Source organism: Arvicanthis niloticus, chromosome 19 (assembly GCF_011762505.2).
Source record: "Arvicanthis niloticus isolate mArvNil1 chromosome 19, mArvNil1.pat.X, whole genome shotgun sequence".
In the NCBI taxonomy this organism is placed as follows: Eukaryota; Metazoa; Chordata; class Mammalia; order Rodentia; family Muridae; genus Arvicanthis; species Arvicanthis niloticus.
In genome coordinates, this window is record NC_047676.1 from 43,259,650 (window position 1) to 43,281,598 (window position 21,949).

A 21,949-nucleotide genomic window follows, 5' to 3' on the forward strand; every position below is an offset into this window, starting at 1 on the left:
CTTGGAAATTAACCGTATTTTCAATTTTTGGGGTCATTACTTAGTTATGCTTTTTGCTTATGCTGGCTTTAATCAGGTTTTCCGATTCATTTCCTTTCTTTTTAATTGGAAGCATATTAAAAAAATATTGATCAAGCATGTGTGATAGCCTTGAACTCTGCCCTATATCTCTGATCCTGGATTCTCTTTCCATTTTCATTTTAAATTCATGCATCTGCCAGCTGCTAGAACTGAGCAAGATCTCCCAGAAATCAGTGCTCCTTAGGAAATAATGTGCCTATCTGGAGAGCGGCTTGACTCGCTTCAGAATATGTTGCAATAGAAACAGCAGAGGTACAAAACACCATGACCAAAAGCAACTCGGAGAGGAAGGTTTATTTGGCTTATACTTCCATATCACTAGTCACCATGAAAGGAAGTCAGAATGGAAATTCAAAAGGGCAGTAACTGTAGGCAGGAGCTGATGCAGAGGCCATGGAAGAATGTTTCTCACTGCCCTGTTCATTATGAGTTCCTCAGCCTGCTTTCTTATAGATCTCAGGACCATCAACCCAGGGGTAGCATCACCCACAATGGGTTTGACCCTCCCATTACAATCACTAACTTAGAAAAGGCCCTACAGACTTGCCTATAGCCTCCTATGGAGGCATTTTCTCAGTTTAGGTTCCCTCCTCTTGGATGACTCTAGCGCATGCCAAGTTGACATAAAACTAGTCCACCCATAGGTATACACATCTAATGATCAGCATACTTAAGAACTATCAGGCTTGTCTTGAATGTTCTGACTGAAGCCCTCCCCATCTGTGTGGTACTTTCACACTTGTTAATGCTCTACCATGGTGAGTGAATCTGAAGGGAAATGATAGAAGATACGAGTTGACAGCACTACAATTTCAAATCATGGGGTGCTTGGGGAGAGAGTTCTAGAAAGAAGCTGCAGGCAGGGAGCAAGTTGTTCAAAGTACTTTTTCAGAAGGAGTTCTTGCTTAGACTGTAGGCTTCATTGAGGTAGTGGAAATGATTAGAGATGCTATCAACTTCCTTACACAGCAAAGACAATGCTTGATACTGTTACTTGAGCCATTGTCTGAACTACCCTTCTCGTCTGCTTTGTTCTAAAAGCCAAAGATCCATGGCATGAATTGATGCAGTATACTGTCACAAGGTTTCATGAACAGAACATGGTAAGCTTCTGTCTACTGGATCCAAATCTACTGTCAGAATAATTTTTAAAAAAAGTTTCTAAACAACATAATGGTGCTCTGAGGGTTAACTATAATGATTTGATTATTGCAACTTCTTAAAATCTGTTCTGACAGAGTCTCAGCCTAACTAGCATTTGACACAAACTGCTTTAGCTGAAGGACTTGTGCATAAACAGAGACAGGCTTTTTTTTTAATGTCAAATCTATAACTAACCATTGCTGTAACAATTTGTTTAGCCTCCCAAAGTCTTTCCCAACCTGTGGTACATTAGCTAAATTTGGAAATGGGACTATAATAATACCTGTGGGTCACCTACCTCCTCTACTGAGGGTTTTTGGAGATGACTGGGTTAACCACAAAACCAAACGAGACCGCAAAAATACTTTTCTAAGAAAAAAATTTTTTTTCCTCCCAAACCAATTTGGTTATTTTAGATTAGTGAAAATAGTAAGAAGCATTCCATGGTTGGCTTTAGATCAAGCCAACGATCTGTTTAAATAAGAGACGATGAGGATCATGGGATTAAATGTTTGCTACAGAAGACAAAGTCATCTACAAACTAAAAATATATCCACTTAATATATAGGATATATATGTCTTAAATACACACATATATAGGATAAATATAAATCTTGAAAGCTTGTTTGGTAAACACGGGTTATGGCATGTTTGTTGTAAAGGAAAAGAAATTTCAGGCTTAATCATCTGCATAAAGATTTGACAAGGTAAAATTAGATGTGCCATTTATGTAAGATGTCACTTGGAACAATCTCTTTTCAAACCTTCACCTTTCAGGTAGAAAAAAAAAATGTTCAGTTCCTGAGACCCAATGGCATGATCTCCCACTCATTACTATTAAACCCAAGCAACTTTGCTCACATCTATTCTTGGGAAAGGAGAATGGAATGAAAAAAATGAAATGCAGGGCAAAGAAAAACATAGGTGTGAGATACTAAGGAACAAATCTGAGGACAGCCCTAATCAAGGAAGAAATGGGTTATGCTGAGCTGGGATCCAATGGAGATAATAACTGTCATTATGAATACTACAGTTAACAGAGGTTGCATTGGTCCAAACAACAAAGAATTGTGGGATTTCAGTTTAGGGATTTTAGTGATGTGTCAGCAGACAGTAAGACATTTCAGAGTGACATCCTTCAAAAAGCTGATAGTGGGGTGCACTGTGGAAGCCCAGATGCAAAGGCCAGATGGAGCTCTGAGCAGAAGCATCCAGCTTTGCCATTTATAAACCGAGCCCTCGGATGTGAATAAGTTCTGAACAGTTGTTTTCCTTCCAAGTAAAACTCAAGACTTGAGAATTTAATCTGCCGCCTTTGCTTTGAAAATGAAAGCCTACAGATTGTGAAGGCTGACTGGTGGCCTCTCTCTGCTTCCTTCTTTATATTCTTATGTAACAGCAAGCTCTTCCAAAAATAGACGATACAATTTTTACATCAAAGGTACACAGCAAAATTCCTTCAGATTTAAAGAATTTTCTTCCTTTGAGGAGAAGCAACATTGCCAGTGGCTGTTCTCCAACAATAAAATTTGCTCAGGAGTCCTTGGTGATACAACGGACACAATGAGTAAAGGAGTTTGTTCAGAGGCAACAGATGCTCAGGAAAACCTCGGGTTTAGTCCATGCATTCAGTGGTACAGCCCAGTGCTTTAGAAAACTAAAATGTAAAAGCATTCATCTACTCAGGCATTCATTTGTTTAACCACTTTTATTGCATAAAGATTGCATGTCAAGCACAGTGTCAGAACCTAAGAATGCAAAATTAGAACCAATTGTCAACATCTGAAAAGCTCTACTCTAGTTGGTATAGGACAAGAAACCTGTTGTTCTGATACTGGAATATAATAAACGCTATATCAGAAATAAATAGATTTTAGGGATGAGAGGCTGAAGAACTTAATAAGGAGATAGTGATGTGAGAGTTAGAGATTGGTAGAGAGAAAGGCACCATAACAACTAAAATTACACCAAGTGGAAGAGGAAAGGGGCAAGCTCTTAATGGAGTCCTTTGTTTCCCTCCAGGTAAAATTTTATTCTCCTTTTTGTCAAGCTTATAAAAGGTAGAGATCAAAATGAACTATGTCTTAGTCTATTTTCATGAGCTAATGATCTCTAGTAGTGGGTACTTCATGAGAATCTTTTATTGGAAAAATCAATGAAATAGCTACAGTGGACTGTTGATACTCTTGACAGAAGTGATTGGCATATAGATCAGCTAGCCTGATACTTTCTCTTAGATGGTTTCTTCCTTACTGTTCTATTGCTGTGAGGAGCTACCATGACAAAGTCGCTTACTGAAGAAAGCATGTAATTGGTGGCTTGCTTATAGTCTGTGGCAGAGGAGTACCTAAGAGCTTACATCCTTGTCTACAGGAGAGAGGCAGAGTGTGATTGGGCTTTCAGACTACCCTCAGGGTCACCTCCTCCAATAAGGCCACACCCCTTAATCCTTTGAAACCAGTCTACTAAGAAGCAAAGATTCAAATCTATGAATTTATGAGGACCATTCTTATTCAAACCACCACATGCCACTTACTGACCCACACAGCCTTATAAGCCATATCACAATGCAAAATGCATTCAGTTCAACTTCAAAGGTCCCCATAGTCTTACACAGTCTCAAGACTGTTAAAATGTCCAAAGTCCCTTCTGAGACACAAGGTGCTCTCTTAACTGCTACCCCTGTAAAATAAATAAAATAAAATAAAATAAATAATAATAAAAAAGCAAACAACAAATTCCAATAACAATGTCACAGAGTATGTGTTACCATTTCAAATGCAGAAAAGAGAACATGATGAGAAAATATTGGATCCGAGTGAGAAGAAAATCCAGTAGCACACATTCTAAAGCCTGACTTAGATTCATCTTCCCATCTCACACTCCCTCCAGCTTTGTTGACTGCAGCACACTTTTCTCTCTTGGGATTTTTCCACTTTCTGTCTGCAGCTTTCCTTGGCATGTATCCCAAGATTATAATATGTCCAGCATCCTTGGGACTCCAGTGCAGTCCAGGCTTCACTTTCACAGTTACACACAGTGGCCTCTCCAGGCCTCCATGGCAGCAGCACAGCTGGCCTCAGCAGTTGTCTTTAACCTTCATGGAAGATTCTGCAACCCCTGTACTTCTGTACTTTTTTTCTTGATGAATCTAGAACCCTGTGGCTGAAGCTGCCAAGATCCTCTGCTGGCTTGGGATGAACTCTGACCCTATCCTTGAATTACATTTGCATAAGCTTTTTGACTTGTTGATAGTTTTTCCTTTGCTTCACAAGCTTTTTGGTTTTGCAGTTTGCAGGATTAGCTGGAAGAGAACTTTCTCCTAAGGGTACCACTCCCTTTATTCATTTTCCCTCAAGCTTTTCCTTTAAATTATCTCTGTGAACAAAGGCACGTTTGTACATTTTTCTGGTGCTCTTTTTCTCTTCAAGCTGTATGTTTCACATTTATTTTTAAATCTGCACAGAGTGGTTACTAATAACTGTGTGACATGGTCAACTCTAGGTTGTTTTGGAATCTCATCTGATAATGACATTAGTTCAATACTCTTCAATTTAGCCTCAGGGCAGATTCTCAAGACAAGGGCACAAATCAGCTACAGTCTTTGCCAACATATCACAAGAATGGTTATCTAGGCCACTGGCTAATATTCTTTCCTTCTTAAACCTCTTGGGCTGGGTCTCCATCGTCCACACTGCTGCCTTCTAAGTTTCTACTATAATGGCCAGTTCAGCCCCACTTACAGTGTTCAAATGATTTCCTAATCCAAGGTCCCACATCCACATTACACCAATAGGCAGCATGGCCACAGCAACACCCCAATACCTGGTACCAATTTCTGTCTTAGCTACTGTTCTGTTACTGTGAGTAGGTGACATGGCAGAGTATTAGAAGAGAGCATTTAACTGAAGGCTTTCTTAGAGCTTCAGAGGAATAGTCCATGAGTGTTATGGCAGGGAACATGGTGGCAGGCAGACAAGCGTGGCACTGGAGCAATAGCTGAGAGCTTACACATCCTGATCTATATACAGAAGAGAGGAGGAGGAGGAAGAAGAAAGAGAGAGAGAGAGAGAAGGAGAGAGAGAGAGACAGAGAGACAGACAGACAGAGAGAGAGAGAGAACACAAAACTGGGCCTGATGGACTTTTGAAACTTTGAAGGCTACTCCCCAGTAACATGTCTTCTCCAAGCAGACCACGTCTTCTAATCCTTCCTAAACACTCCACAAACTGGGAATCAAATATTCAAATATATGAGCCTATGAGGGCCTTTCTTATTCAAAATAACACACATGACCAATCCCAAGGAATGGATAACTATTCCTTGAGAGGTATAGCCTGGTTCCTTGTTCCTCAGTTTCAGAACCAGTTCAACCAGTAGCCTGTCTTCTTGCATAAACTCTGATCTAAAGCTGCAGGATTTATAAAGCTCTGGATTAGAGTATATGATTCATTATTATACTGCAAGTTAGTTCCAATCTTATGGATATAGTTTCTCAATTTTGGTTCCTGATTGCAGATAACTTGATGACTCTGGCTTATAACATATTGACATACACCAAAAGCACAAACCCCAGTGTTTATTTTCTTACACACTATCACTCAACTCTGCTTTTATGGGACTGGTGAATTCCTGGATTGATTTTTCTCATTTTTCCACCAAGATGATAATAGAACTGCAACATTTACTTTATATCCTTGATCCTCTTTGAACTCTTAGTAGGTTTAAGTTGTCCTTTCTTCCAACTTTTCCTAGCTATAAACCAGACAACTTGGCTTAGCTGCAATGTAGGAAATGGTATTTATTATGGGATGTTTACTTATAAGTACTAAGATTCCTAGTTCATAAAGACTAAACTACTACATTCTATGGTCTTTACACACAATGAATTTCAGTTAGAAACTTCTAATGCAATGCTCTGTAAGTTTAGAGATTAAGTATCACTAGACATAAATAGAAATCTAAGTAATCCGTAGTTCAAGAAAACATTTTGAAATATTTTTAATTGAGAGATGACTCAGTGGTTAGGAATGAATGCTGCTCTTAATAAGGACCAATATTTGGTTCTCAGTACCCAAGTCAGGTGGCTCATAGCCCCATCTGACTGTAGCTCCAGGGAAAATGCCACTCTGTCCTGGCTTCCAAGGATATCTGAACTCAGCAATAAAGTACACATTGACTCACAGACATACATATATACATGTCGTGGACTGCTCTGCCCCATGTTGGGTGCCAAAATGTTAAAAACCGCAATACCCCACGTTTGGGGACCAAAATGTCAGGAACCGCTCTATCAAATGTTGGAACCCACACTGCCAAAAGCCTTGGGGGCTAAACTGTTAGAGCCCGCAGTGCCCAAAGCTGCTCCAGTCTGTGGGTCAGGGTTCAACAAGAGAGAGAGAGTGAGGACGGTCGCAAAAAGACAGAGTGTGATTCAATCCCGTTTATTCTTCAGTCTCTCTTCTTCTCTCCAAGTCCCTAGTTCCAAGTCCCTAGTTCCTAGCACCAAGTCTCAATTCCTAACCCCAGTCCTAGTTCCAAGTTCCAAGTTCCTAGTCCCTAGTGCCTCCAAGCTCCAAGTTTCCAGTTCCAAGTTCAATTACTTTCTTCTGTCTGCCTCTCACCTTTTATATGTCTCACTTCTAAGTCATGCCTTTAAGTCACACCTTTAAGTCTCAAACATTTAAGTCTCACACACCCAAGGGAAGATCCTGGGTATCTAAAACAAAATGTTATCAGAGTGTGCTCAGCTGTTGTAGGCTGTTGTAAACAAGTCTCTTGTCAGGGTATATGGCTCAAGATGGCTGCAAGGATGATAGCCGCCTTCTGTTGGCTCCCCACATATACAAGTAATAAAAATATTTTAAAAAACTAAACAAATATCTTAAATTGAATAATGAGAATACATTTAAAGTTTTGTGGAATATTATTAAGCCCATATTAAAAGATAGTTATCATTCTAAGTCCCTTTCTTTAGGATTTGGTTTTATTTGTGTGTGTGTGTGTGTGCGTGCATGTGTGCGTGCGTGTGCGTGCGTGCGTGCGTGCATGCGTGTGTGTGTGTGTGTGTGTGTGTGTGTGTGTGTGTGCTGTGTGTGTGCAGGGACTCACAGAGGCCAGCAGAGGGTGATAGATTCACTGGAGCCTGAGTTACAGGTGGTTGTGAGAAGCCTGATGTGGATATGGAGAACTGAATTCAAGTTCTCTACAAGGGCACAAAGCATCTCTACCTCCATAAATGTCTTTCTTTATATAGTCAATTATATATATTTATATGATATATATATATATCATATAAATGTATATGTATGTATGTATATATGAAATATAACTACTATTCACAGCATAAAACAAATAACATCCCATTAAATTCCTTCCTAAGTATTCAATGCCAATGTGATTAGTACTTTTCTTCCAAAATAGTATTATGATTCTTTACTATTGTTACAGAGACATGCCCTCTGCAAGGACATTATCCAGTAAGTTTTGAGAGTTATAGTTTTATGTGAAATTTAAAAACTGTTTCTTTTACTGACCATGAGATCAAATATTGTTGTTTCATGAGAAAATCAATTACTGAGCTTCCTTGTGTGAAGAGATCATATCTCCTGCTGGTGACATTTACTCAGCAGTAGGGTTGAACTCTGAGTTCATCAAACTGCAGACTCCACTAATTTTCTCTTGTGAAATAAGTTAGGTGGGAGAATAGACTGTATTGTCTGCCGTATTTGTAGCAGCGATGCTGTGGACGGTAAGTACTTTCCAGTAATTCTGCTTCGGGATTCTGTGCTTAGGTTTAGAGAATGTTGCTCATTTCGCAACAGTGCTCAGTGGAGGATCTGAGCCGTGAATGCCAGGATACCTGACAGGGCCTGAAACCCTCAAGGATGCCTAATGTAGCACACGTTCCTGTGAGTCGACGGTGCTCATACTGTGTACGCACTTAAGCCTCACAGTTCAGAGGACACCGAGCCTCATTCTGCCTGACAACTCGCCAGCTTTCTCAGTGTTTCCTAAAGTCTATCAGTAGGCAGAGCACAGAGAAATACGGAATGAAGAGTTCAGTCCAATTACCACTTTAATTAACTTTGCAATTCACTGAATTTCATTGCATTCATATGAGTGTGTGGGAGAGGGGGGGAAGAGAGAGAGAAGAGAGAGTACAGATCTGCTGAGCACAGCACACCTCAGGCTCTGTGACAAACACCTTTATTCAGTAGTCCCTCTTGTTTGACCCTGTGCCTTCGTTTCTGTCATGTTGTGTTGAAAAGATTTAAAGTAATTATTTTTATGCATTTAGCTCAGATTTGAAAGGGAGCAAAGAGTATATTGTATGATTGGGTTTGAAGGAAAGAAAGGGAAGAGCAAAATAATGGAATTATATTAAAATCTCGAAAAATAAAATATAAATTTTAAACAAGAAAATAAGTACCAAAAATTCTTAAGTAAGCAAAGATATAAGAAACCTAGAATTACCCTAACTCAGCATTCCCTTTCTATGACCTTAAAACATTACACTATGCTTTGAAGTTGAATATATATATATATATATATATATATATATATATATGTATATATATATTCTTATCACTACAAATTTTATTATGGGAAAGAAGAAAGAAGGAAAATTGGTTTATTGGCTGGTCAGGAGAAGTTAATAAAACTATAGTAAAATGTCAATGAGATAATTATATTTGGACTTCCTTAAATATACTGCCAGTTTCACTTGAGCTGAAACTGGCATCATCATAATGCTGAGGTTTCCCATATACTGTTGGGTTAATGATTAAAAACACTCCTAAAAGATAATCAAACATCAACCCAGAAGTTCCTGAGTTAAGGCTTTCTTGAAATTACTTGAAAATAATCTCAGGAGGCACCTGTTATTTATTATTATTTAATAAAACATAATAAAGACTGGTAAACACATGTGTTGACCTGAAAACAACTTCACAAGGTAAATCGAAATGATGTAACTAGTCTAGTCACTAAAATGTTTATTATTTTCATAAGTTTTGCTATTTTACACACCCTACAGTAAATTGCTGGGATTCACAATTGACAGATACCACCCTCCCCAAAGAGCGTGGGTACAAATGTTAGCTTAACATCATTTATTCACAAAGAAGGATTGTGTTGAGTAAAAAGAATTCTGTGCTCTATGTCTCTAAGACTAAGACTTTCTGCTTACAGAATACTGGCCATTTGTGCTCTTGAATGCAGGCAAGATGAATTTCCTTGTTCCATGTTTTACATTTCCTTTTTAAAGCGGAAACTCCAGTAACACAAGTAACAAGATTTCCTCAAAAGGTCTTCCTAGAACAAAAGAAAAATAAAGTAGGCCCAGATTTCAAGAAGACTTCTTTGGTGTATTCATAAAAGAACAACAGAATAAACAGCAACAACAAATGCAGTGCCAAGTCTGTCTTGAAAGTTACAGTAGATGTCTTACGGTCTTTTACAATCACCAGGGCAACAAGGTAGGAGTCATTCCCAAGAAGTCAGCCACAGATGAAGGCAGTGGAAAAAGAGGCAAGAGGAGCAGATGTGTGTGGTGAGACAGGACTTAATAGTCTACTCCCCCTGTAGTGGGTCGTTGACCCCTTTGATAAGCCCATAGGTCTAAAAATATTTACATTGTAATTTACAACAACAAAACTACTGTTATGAAGTAGTAACAAGAATAATTTAATGGTTGGGGTTGCCACAATATGAGGAACTGTATTAAAAGGTCACAGAATTAACAAGGCTGAGAAGCACTGTTCTAGAGTATATCCAGGTCTGCCGGTTGCAGTGACACGTCTCAGTAGACGCTGTTTCTCTTTATACTCTGCCCTCCCTCCCCTTCTAGAATCCATCTTCACGAATTCACATTTTCACAGACCTTCAGCCCTGGAGACCTTCATTCCCTAAATGCCATGTGCATAGTCACTACCCAACGAGTGCTCAAAATTCAGGGACAGAATTATAAAAACCATAGACCAAAGATGTATATTCTTAGAACCATATATTTTTCATGCGTGATAATTCCTGGGAGTGGGCCAAGAGATGGCTTTATTTTTTCCCCTAGTGATTCTTAGGCATAGCAATTAGAGAATCACATTCTCTCCTAGAATTCCATTCAGGAATTTGAACTAAGCCAGAATCAGAAGTAGACAGTGGAGGCCGTTTTTCTCTAATCACTCCTATTTCTTTTATTTTTGAAAGTAACGAGTTAAGTCTATACATTTTTAATTAGGGCATACCCTTGCTTTAAAGAATGTTTTTCTACCAGGACTATAAAATCTGCCCAGGACATTTAGAGGAACCTGGGTAATGGAATATATACAAATAGCTTAAATGAATTATTAATTTTCAAATACATTCAAATTTATTATATATGCATAGTATTGAACTGGGAATCCTTTCTGTTATGTCCAATTTCTCAAAAGCAAATCAGTTAAGCCAAATCCTGACCCATGGGGAGATACTGAATAGTGTTGAGTGAATGAGTTTCTTAACCTCTTAACCACAGGCCTGCACTGCCAGATACTTAGGAGCTCAAGAAAGAAGGGCCTTAAGGGCAAGGGTTGCCAAGGCAGTAGAGGCAGGTCAAGATCAGCCTAGAAAACATAGTGAAAAAAAGTTGAAAAGGTTTACTAACCCTCGGGTAAGGTTCAGGGCTCATTGCAGAAGAGAAGATGCAAAGACTGGAAGAGACAAAGGTTATTCTGCAGCCAAGCAGTATTTGCCAGACATGTCCACACAGTTGCTATTCACATGTGACTGCATGCAGAAGACCCTTAACAAATCCATGCACATGTTGGAGAGTGAAGTCACGAGGTTCCATCCCTAGTCTAGGAATTATTGTCAATTGATGGGTCCTGGAGAGAGGAGTCTGTTGTTGTTGTTTTGTTTTGTTTTTTTTGATACAGCCCTTTATGCAGCTACACATTTTCCAATGCATAGTCCTATATTTGTGCACATACAGACAGCACTAGTTGAACTCAGTAGACTTTACAAAAGATCAAGAAAGAGTACATGAAGATATGGAAGGAGTTAGAGGAGAGGGAAAGAACGTGGGCCTGATCAAATTGCATTATATAGATCTATAAAATTCTCAAATAAAACATAGGAGTCTGATAATATAGTTAAGTACTACAGTATTTGCCAAGCATGCTCAAGGCTCTGGGTTTTTATCTGTAGCACTGAAATTAAAAAGTGGAATGTTAAATGGTAGACATGTCCACACAGTTGTTAGCCACATGTTACTGCATGCGTAAGACCTGTACCAAATCCATGCGCAGGTTAGAGAGGAAAATCATGAAGTCTCATTTCTAGAAACCATTTTCACATACATATGTAAGCAAAGTCTTTTTTTCTTTTGCTCAAGAGTAAATCATTCCATGAACTAATAAGAAGACAACCATAGGTAACAAAGTAAAAAAAAAGACCTGAACAAATATTTCACACAAAAAAATAGCCAGACATGAATATAGAAAAGTATTCTCACATTATCGAATGCCAGGAAAGTACTTGATTCAAACCACACTGGGTTCATGCACGCATAGCCAACTGCGTTTGTTAAAGGCAGGAGCCATCTCAACAAGGAAAAGGATAATCTTTTCAACAATTGGTTCCTGAACTTGTCAATCCCTTGGACTACTTGACATGGTAACCTGAAACTGTTGTGCAAATGGAATTAACATCATTGGTACATAGTTGTCATGTTTAGAAAGCACCAGAGGGAGACACAGAAAGAGCAGACTCAGAGGATTCGGTGTGATGTTCCTGGCGCTGTAAAAGATTGAGACCAAATATCCAGGAGTATGGGTCAGCCCAGGGCTGGGAAAGGTGAGCAAGTAGATCATCCTGCTGGTTGAAACTGTACATTGTTTTCATTCCTTGAGGCCTGATTAGAACTTTTGATCTCCAGAATTATAAAATAACACATCTGCATTATTTTAAGCTATCTGTTTTAGCAGCAATAGAGAACTGTCATTAGAAAAAGAAGCTAGGGGTTTCATCTTTCACAGAAAATTAAATCCAAGTGGATTGTAGAGCTAAATACAAAATTAAACTTAGATTAAATTCAGGCAAAATTATGTGATTGCTCACATAAACCTGTAGTGGCGTGGGTTATCTGTCCAAGCCCAACAGAAGATTAAGCAGGTGAGATCTGGCTTACTAGGGAATGTGTTCTTCGGGCCCCACTCTTTACTGAGCTGCTACTGGTGGGTAACTGTGAGGAATCTGAATCTGGGATATAGGTAACACTTAAAGATACTTTTGATAATTTCTCAGTTAAAAAAAAAAGTTTGTTGAAAATAGATCTAGTAAAAGATATTCATCTCTCCTAGTTTGACGGAAATCTAAAAGAGTATTGGTTCCAAGATGACAGATTCCCTAGACAGGAGGGAGTCAGATAGATGTCAATGTAGGCAGAAAAAAGAACTAAAAGATAAAAGTGGCTTACAGCACAAAAAAGATAAACAATCCAATTTTTTTCCTATTGCCATGCTCCAAGCTAACCTCAGAACCAAGAGCTTTCTGAATACCAGCTAGGTCTGTAGGGACATAGGGCCAACTTCCCATCTTATTCTTTGAGGGATGGTCTCTCAGTAGAACCTGAAGCTCATCAATATGGCTAATTTGACTTCCCTACGGACTCTAGGATCTCCTGTCTCTTTCTTGAGAGTGCTGAAGTTATAGGTGGGCTGACATACCCATGAGGCTTTTATGTGTATGGGAGATCTGAACTTATATATGAGATGGATTGAGAAGAAATCTTTAAGCCAGAGTCTTGGTCACTCATAGTACATACAGGCTCCTCACATGCCAAGTCATTAATTCACATTAACCAACACAGAGACTCTACATTTCGACTCCTCTCCTAGTCCCATTTTTCAAAAGCACTAACGCACACATCATCCTCATGACCTTTGTTTGCAGATCACAGGTCAAAGAACTGATAGTTAGAGGCAGCTGGAGGAGAAACATCTCAGTGAACAGTGGAAGCTGGAAAAGGTCTCTATGCTTTCATCATACACGCGGAGACTCTGGGAAAGTCTTTGTTGTGCATGCATTTAATTGATGACATAAAATTATTATTTGATTAATTTTGTGTTGTCACTGAGGGAACAATAATAAATCCAAGAAACTTCACAAGTTACATTGAACCATCATAAACTCTCTTCTTGGAGCTCAAAGGGACCTAACTTGATGGATTAGCCGTAAACGTCTATTAAACTAAGTAGAAATGAATTGTGCTGTGGTCAAAACAGCAAGAGACTGAATTCTCCTAGTGACCCATTTTCTCTCATTCTCCCAAATGACTCCAGGGTTTGATTTCTATTCCTTTCAGAGGAAGGACAACCATGGCACAGCAGTGAATTCTTTGACTTACCACCTGCTCTCTCTCTCTCTCTCTCTCTCTCTCTCTCTCTCTGTCTCTCTCTCTCTCTCTTTCTTTCTGTCTCTGTCTCTCTGTCTCTCTCTGTCTCTTTCTCTGTCTTTCTCTGTCTCTCTCCATCTCTCTCTGTCTCTTTCTCTGTCTGTCTCTCTGTCTCTGTCTCTCTGTCTCCCTGTCTCTCTCTGTCTCTCTCTCTCTGTCTCTCTCTGTCTCTCTCTCTCTCTCTCTCTCTCTCTCTCTCTCTCTCTCTCTCTCTCTCTCTGTGTGTGTGTTTCTTACGGTAGGAGCTTGAAACCTGTGAGCTTGGGGGATTGTGGGAACTCAGAGGTTTTGTTGATAGTTTGCAGATAAGGAAGCTAGAGAAAGATAGCCATTCCTCTCTCCTATTAATCCAGGAAAGTGAGTGTGAGCCATCTGAGAAATAGCGATCACCTTTGAAGGTGTTGCTAGGGGAAATGGGTGTGGTGGTTCAAGCTGCCAACATCAGACAGGAAATATGGGTGGGGAATAGTTGAGATTCCAAGATGCCAACTCATTAGAATGCATATCACCCATAAGCCCCACTGGGCCACGCATTTTTATCTAGAAGCCTCTTACGAGCTCTTTGACTCAAATGTATTTTCCATGTTTTAATGTAAACCCAAAGCAAAACCAAGCCAGATTAGAATACTTCTAGACACACTTGCTGTAGATGAGGTAGCCAGGGGTGATGTAAGATACATCTTACTTCCTTCTGATCCTCTCTGTTCACACAGACAAAAATAGGGAAAGCAACCAGATACAGACAAAAATATCACCTATTTCTCGGTGAGGACCCACCTTTCCTCTACAAGAAAGAAGCCACATCTGTATCTTCCTGTAAGTTGCCCCACATACCAGTCATTTCATGTTACATTAAACTAGGAGCTACATTCAGAACAAACCCTAATTCCTAGCACCTCCAGATGTAGTTGTTTGGGTAGCTTCTTTTTTCAAGTACTTGTGTTGGTAGGGACGCTCCTTCGCTCCTTCGCTGGTCTCACAGGATGCCCTGTGTGAATCGAATCTCAGCTTTACAGCCTTCACCTTCTTGTTGCTTTTGGGGGAAAAAAAAAGTTGCAAAACCTGACTTTGTATTTCCCAGGCTTTTAGAATACATTGGACGTTTGTTTGTTCATTAGTAGCAGAGAGATGGTAAATCATGCTAAGAGGATATACTATAGTCAGCATCACAGAATGCTGTCCCCATTCTATGCAAACCTCCCTGTCCCCAAAAAACTGAAAAAGTTTCCCTTTAGAAAACTGAGGGCTTTTTTTTTATGTACTAGACCCCAGTCCTCCATCATTCAGTGTCTCCCCTAAAGCCAACAAAGTGCAGCTTGGTGCACAGTGGACAAGGGAGGTACAGACTTCGAGTCCAGATTCCTAGGATTGCAAACCTAGCCTCACAGCTTGCTGGTGGAACAAGTTCAGACATGTTATTTAACCTCTCGGTGCCTGCTTTGTGCCTGGAAAAAAAAAAAAAGGGGGTGGAGGAGTGGGTAATTATAACTATTCTGGATGCTTTAAAGGTTATGGAAATTAATGCTTATGGAGTCCTTAGAAGACTGTGAAACATAGAACAAGCACCCTCAAGTATGAGCTAATTCACATCAAAGCTCCATTAACCCCACTCCCCCCTCCCCCCCCCCCATGGCAGCTTTGTGCCAGCTGAGTCATTAACACCATTATGTAACTTACCTCTCTCCATGACTTGGGTTTTGCTATAACTTTGGGACTGCTCCGCAGTCCCTCTGCTTCGATACTCCACGGACTTTACGCAGACTCTACAAAAGATGTAGCTCTTTGAAACTCCTTTAAAAGAACTAGCAATAGAACCAGGAGCTCTGAGCAGCATTCTGGACACAAAGTAATGCATTTCAGTTTTGAGGGCACATACTTTATTAAGGGCTTAGATCTCACAAGTCCTGCCATGGTCTCATGTTTTGAAGACTTTGTCTAATTTGTGACTCTACTTCAAAAATTATAAAACCTTTCTTGGGGAGGGAGAGTCTTGGCTTGTGGACAGAGATCGCCAAGGCCAAGGGTCAATGAACGTTTGAAGATTATGCCCACTGGTTGTTCCAGTCTGCTTTCTCTGCTTCCTGGTCGGCCATATGGTGAATAAGTCCCCACTGTCTCATGCTTCCACCACGATGGACTGAGCCATTGCTACTGCCTGAATTCCCTAGATTAGAGACTCTAGGAAATGATAAGATAAATTGACCCTTTCCTCCCTTAAGCTGTTTCTGTCAGATATTTGCTCACAGATGCAAATAATGCGTTCATTTATTCCCAAAGGATTGATGTTGATGTGTCTGTTTATTCTTCAAACGTTTTATTTTGGCAACTAATTTATTCAAACAAATTACTATTAAGAAACATGAACCAGCAGGTTGATAAGATAGCTCAGAAAGTAAAGGAGCTTGCTGCCAAACCTAAGGACCTGACTTCAATTCCTATGACCCACATTATACAATGACAAAATCAGCTCCCCATAGTTGACTCCTCAAATCCACATGCATAGTATGGCACACACACACATGCACACACACACACACACACACACACACACACACACACACACATATATATATATATATAAATTTTAAAGAAAAAAATGTGAGATGTTTTGAATTTGAATACCTAAATTAATCGATAGCTTGAGGGACAAAATAAAAATAGAGGATAACTAATCAGCCTAAGCATTAGTAGAGTACTTCATAACATGCTTACCTTTGGTTATCCAAGCATTGGAGTTATTCTGCTTCCTCTAAACTTGGAAAAAGAAATACATTCCTTTTTCTAAAATGCTTGTCGCATTAGGGTATTGAATTTAGTTTGAATTGATTTCAGTGCTGAGAAGAAGTAGCAGTTCGACTCTTGCAATGTGAAAGTTAATTTATGTGTAGATCAGTTCAAAAACTCATTTTCTACAACTTGGCTCTGATGCTTCATTTTAGTTTTTAAATTTAACTTTAGAAATCTTGCCACTGTGCAGCGAAATCGCAGGACTCAGTGAAACATGCATCTCACATTAAAAAGAAGCCACTGAAATGCTAACCAGGCAGGCAGAGGAGACGTCTTGATGTTTCCAACTATGGCACGCTGACGGATGACTAGTTCCAGCTCTCCAAGTTCACACAAAGATTCAATTTCAAACTAAACTAGAACTTTCTCTGTATTCAAAGAAGGTGGGAAGAAAGCTTAGCATCCCCCATCAAAGCTTAAAACCTTCTGGAACTTTTAATAGTTCACATGAAACATCACAGCAAACAAGATGTAAATGAATAAGAAACAGATGTATCCCCGTGCTCTGGATACACTTATGAATTTTAATTTCAGGAATGCTTGGGGAGAAAAAAAGCTGGTGAGATAATAAATTGATCGTGGCTGTATTACATTATTTTATAATCAAAACAATCTTGGCGACTCGAACCTAAAAAGTCTGTTTTCAATGAATTCTAAAGTTTACAGTCGTCCCAGGATTCTTAATATTACCACACTGTTAACTTATTTATGAAATAAAACCTTTTGTGCTTCTTTCTAAGGAAGCATGTATTTCTTGAACAATAATTTTCTTGTTTTTGCTAATTTATTACACATTCAAGATTGTTCTCCTGTAAACCATATAATTATTTACACATGATCACCTAAATGACGTGTGGCAGACGACCACAGAGGGACATCACGCCTAATTTTCTTCTACTGGATCTGAAAGAAGAAAGCAAGATACAATATTTTAATTTATTTCCTTGCATATGCCAACTGTTCTATAATTGTGTGAAAATTTTTATGGAAAAATTTAAGGTCAGAGTCCAGTTACATATTCTCAAAGCTAAAGGTTTCAAGGGATATTTGTTGACTTTCCTTCAGCTCACAAAGTTGGGAAGCAGAATTTAACTTTCAGACTCACTGACCGTGCTCAAATCCAGATGAGTACAGAAAACAGACTGTGCTACTGAGACTGCAGCTTCTCTGCTTCGTGAGATTAACTGCTGCTTGCTCATGAATATGTAAAACAAGCATAAATATACAAGACACTACAATTGCAGACATGCCCGTGTCTTTTGAACACCAAAGGATGATTCAAAGTTCCAGACCTTAACTGTTATTATAATTTACTGCACAGTCTCTCCTAGATCCTCATGCAGTAGCCCCTTCTTTAGAATTCAGATATGACACATCTGAATCAGCTGGAACTAGAGACGAATGTGTGGACACCAGGCCTGAAGAGCTGTAGCTCTGTAGTTCACAGAGAAGGCATCTCTCTAGACAATAGGTCTTCATGTTAAAATGTATTTTTAACTTTATGTATATGAGTGTTTTGTCTGCATGTATGTCGGTGCTCTTGGAGGTCAGCGGAGGCATGGGATCCCCTGGCACTGGAGGTACAGAATGTCCTTAACCACCGTGTGAGTTCTGAGGACTGACCTGAGTCCTCTGGAGGAACAGCCAGTGTTCTCAACCCCTGAGATTCATCTCCAGCCCCCAGATAATAGTTGCTGGCAATCAGGCAACCTCTCTAGCCAGCCTTGCCTGGCAACAATGGGACCATCGGGCAACCCAGCGACAACAAGCCATGTCATTATTAGCTGCCTATAGGCTGGATATCCCCATTGCTCCCTCTGTCACATGTCCCCTGGGCATGTGCCACAGTCCCTATAAAGAGCCATGTTTTTCCTCCCCCAGTAGGAGCCTCTGTGTCCCCTTTCCCATCCCTTTTAATAAACCTTCCACACCATGTGATTTTGTTGGCACCCACTGCCTCGTTCCATCAATAGTCATTACTATTCTAACTGTGTATATATTCTATCCATTTCTACTCTTAAGGCCACGCCATTCTGCTACAATATTTTAATCTCTAAGGCTTCACTCTACTAATAAAAAATAATAATGAAGAGCACATTGTTAAATTACATTCTGAGTCCTTCCTAACCTATATCCTTTGGCCCAGGTGACTGGACTTTGAATACACTTTCCCAGCATCCGATCTATTATGAGACTGACCATATTTCATGAGCTCTGCAGAGAACTAATGGATGGGAGAATGCATTCTCTCTGCCCTAAAAGTATGCTACTTTGGCATAAAGATTATTTGAGCCAGACATTTTAACACAACAGGGGCCATGCTGGAATCCTGCACTCCCTGGTGCTTCCAAAACAAGGAATAAAACCACCCTAGGAAAATGTAGGAGGAAAAATGGTGCTGTCACTAGAGCTCCAGAGTTAGAGCTGAGAGAACTCTAGACAAGTTCTTTATTTGTCTGGTTACTTTTTTTTACTCTTAACTGTCACAGCCTTTTTACCTTGTCATATTTTCATAATTGTCTACACTTTGTCCACTTGGGGTATTTAAGTGTTTTACTTGAATTGCTTCTTTGGGTCTTTGTCTCCTCATGGTGGGTCTCCCAACATGAAAAGTTAATATGTATGCTTTACTTCTATGAATTTGTATCACGCCAGACTAATTCTTAGATCCTGCTGAAGAATCTATACTGGCTGGTTTTGTGTGTCAACTTGACACATGCTGGAGTTATCACAGAGAAAGGAGCTTCAGTTGAGGAAATCCCACCATGAGATCCAGCTGTAGGGCATTTTCTCAATTAGTGATCAAGGGTAGGAGGGCACAGCCCATCATGGGTGGTGCCATCCCTGGGCTAGTAGTCTTGGATCCTATAAGAAAGCAAGCTGAGCAAGTCAGGGGAATCAAGCCAGTAAGTAACATCCCTTCATGGCCTCTGCATCAGCTCCTGCTTCCTGACCTGCTTGAGTTCCAGTCCTGACTTCCTTTGGTGATGAACAGCAATGTGGAAGTATAAGCTGAATAAACCCTTTCCTCCCCAACTTGCTTCTTGGTCATGATGTTTTGTTCAGGAATAGAAACCTTGGCTAAGACAGACCATCAGAGAGTATAAGGAAAATTATTTCTTTTCTTATGGTTTCAGAAAGTTTTTTTTTTCTTTGCACTATGTGGAATCAGATTGCCAAGAAAAAGATTAAGATCTCTGTTTTATTGGGGTGGTGTGGCCCCATTATATAGTATGTTGTTAATGGGGTACATATTCAATGTTCCTATGTTGAGAACTGCCACATAGCCTTCCAAGTATTCCCACCTAGTTCAAGTAGAATCTCATTGTAACAGTTTCTCTGTCTGCTATTTCCTTTTGGCAGATGGATTTTTTTTAAAGTACTTTCAATCTTGCTTGTCAACACATGTTTGTATGTACAGCAGAGATTTTATTGTAACATCACTTGGCCCATTAACGAAGCCCTATAAGAAGCTCGGCTTCCAGTCACTGAAAACTACTAGTAACTGCTAGCAGGAGGCAGATTCAGCTAGTCTGTTGGCATCAGGTCTTCTACATGTGACATTTTCTTCTCAGTACTATTTAGTTTGTATTAATGGAATAATTATGCTGCATATTTATCCACTTTCCTAAGTCCTTTAAGATGCAATGAAACATAAAATAGTCAATCTCTAGAAAAAAATCTGAATATTTTAACACACCTTACTGATTTTTTATGCAAGTTCAGAATGATCAACATCATGAACATGCTTTCAAATCCTGTGTGTGTGTGTGTGTGTGTGTGTGTGTGTGTGTGTTTGCAGGATGGATTGATTATGAAGGAAAACATTATAAGAGGTACAGGAATTGTTTTCATTACGTGTAACAGCACAAGGATCCAGAAGAAGGAGCAATGAGGGTCAGATGCGATACGGGCAGGGAAGTATGAGGAATTAACTTTAGCTACAAATTATGAATAATTTTTCTTCTTCACCACCTCTCCTTTAAGTAGCCAGTTGTTAGAGTCTCATCTGACATCCCAGATGGCCTTTGGTCTTCTGGAAAAGATCAAAAGATGCCCATGGAATTTGAGTATAAACAGCATTCCAGACTCTCTGTTAACCAGATCAATAGACCCATACCCATGTGAGAAATGAGAATGCACTTCTCAAGTGGGTTCAGCTGTGGGCCTGGAACATGTCCAGTGTCAACAGTTAGAGAGCCAGGGGAAGACTGGATAAGGAAGGAAGATACTGTCTGGTGTTCACCCATGTTTATCAAATGCATCCATTTCACTTTCAGGGGAATGCTTGGCTTGCAATTCTTTATCTAGAGTTGTTCCTTTTGCAGGAGTTAAAGTGATGGATAATGAACTTTTCATAAGACCCATTTTTATTTTAAAGGCACACCCTTCTGTGTCAATAGAAATGGCTTTTCTTCTAATTCCTAAAGATATTGGCAATCACAGGATACCATTTTGTCTCCCATTTTTCAGTAAACATTTGGATGCCTATTATAGATGAGGCTCTAAAGAGCACAGCCTGGCTCTGGCTCTTTTTTTCTGGGAGATTGTAAACTGATAAAAGGGATAAACATCAACTCTTATCCTAGAAACTCTGGAATGTATACCCTAGCCCAACATGGGTGATTATGTCTGTTATGCAATTACCAGCGAATTCATACAAGATAAAATAACATTTGCATTTGTCTCCAGTATTTTGCTATAATGTTTGAAATGCAACTTTTTAAATGCTTTAAATTCTGAGAGTTTTGACAGTACAGAGTGTTTGAAACTGAACTTTAGCTTTAGAGTCTAGGCTGCTCTGAGGGGATTTATAAACTGTTATCACAGACATATCTAAACATATAAGAGGAATATCATAGAACTGTCTGAAACTTACACACACACACACACACACACACACACACACACACACACACATTTCCCACCCTAGATCCTGTGTCCTTTTTACATTATTATTTAGTGAGAGAGTGACCAGGAAAGAAGTTTGATTCTTCCTTTGCAGACCTATAATTTTTCGTCTGCTTTAGGAGAGAAGATGTGACAAGAAAGAGAAGTGAAGACCGGGGAGAATTGCCATAAATGGAAGGATATGTTAGAATAAAGGAATAGCTATGCACAAGAAAAGTTTATATAAGAATTTAAGTTATTTAAAGAAAGTCACCAAAACTCATCTTAATTCTTAGGACAAACCTTGTTACAACATGAAAAATGACTAAAATGCCCGATGAACCTTTTTCTGAACTTAAGGGAATGGCTTTTCTATGATAATGTCAAGTTCAAAATCTAATAATAAAGTTATTAATGTTTACAGTGTCTTCTACAAGATCACTTACAAAACTTTGTGGCTTGGGTTTAGGAGAGTTTCCAAAGAAAATGGAGTGATATATTTCTCCCCATCTCCTCATCTAAATACAACTTAAAACTGTAGACATTGTAATTACAAAAACAAACATTTTTTTAAAAGCACATAAAAACTCTAAAGCACAGACATGACCAGGTTGA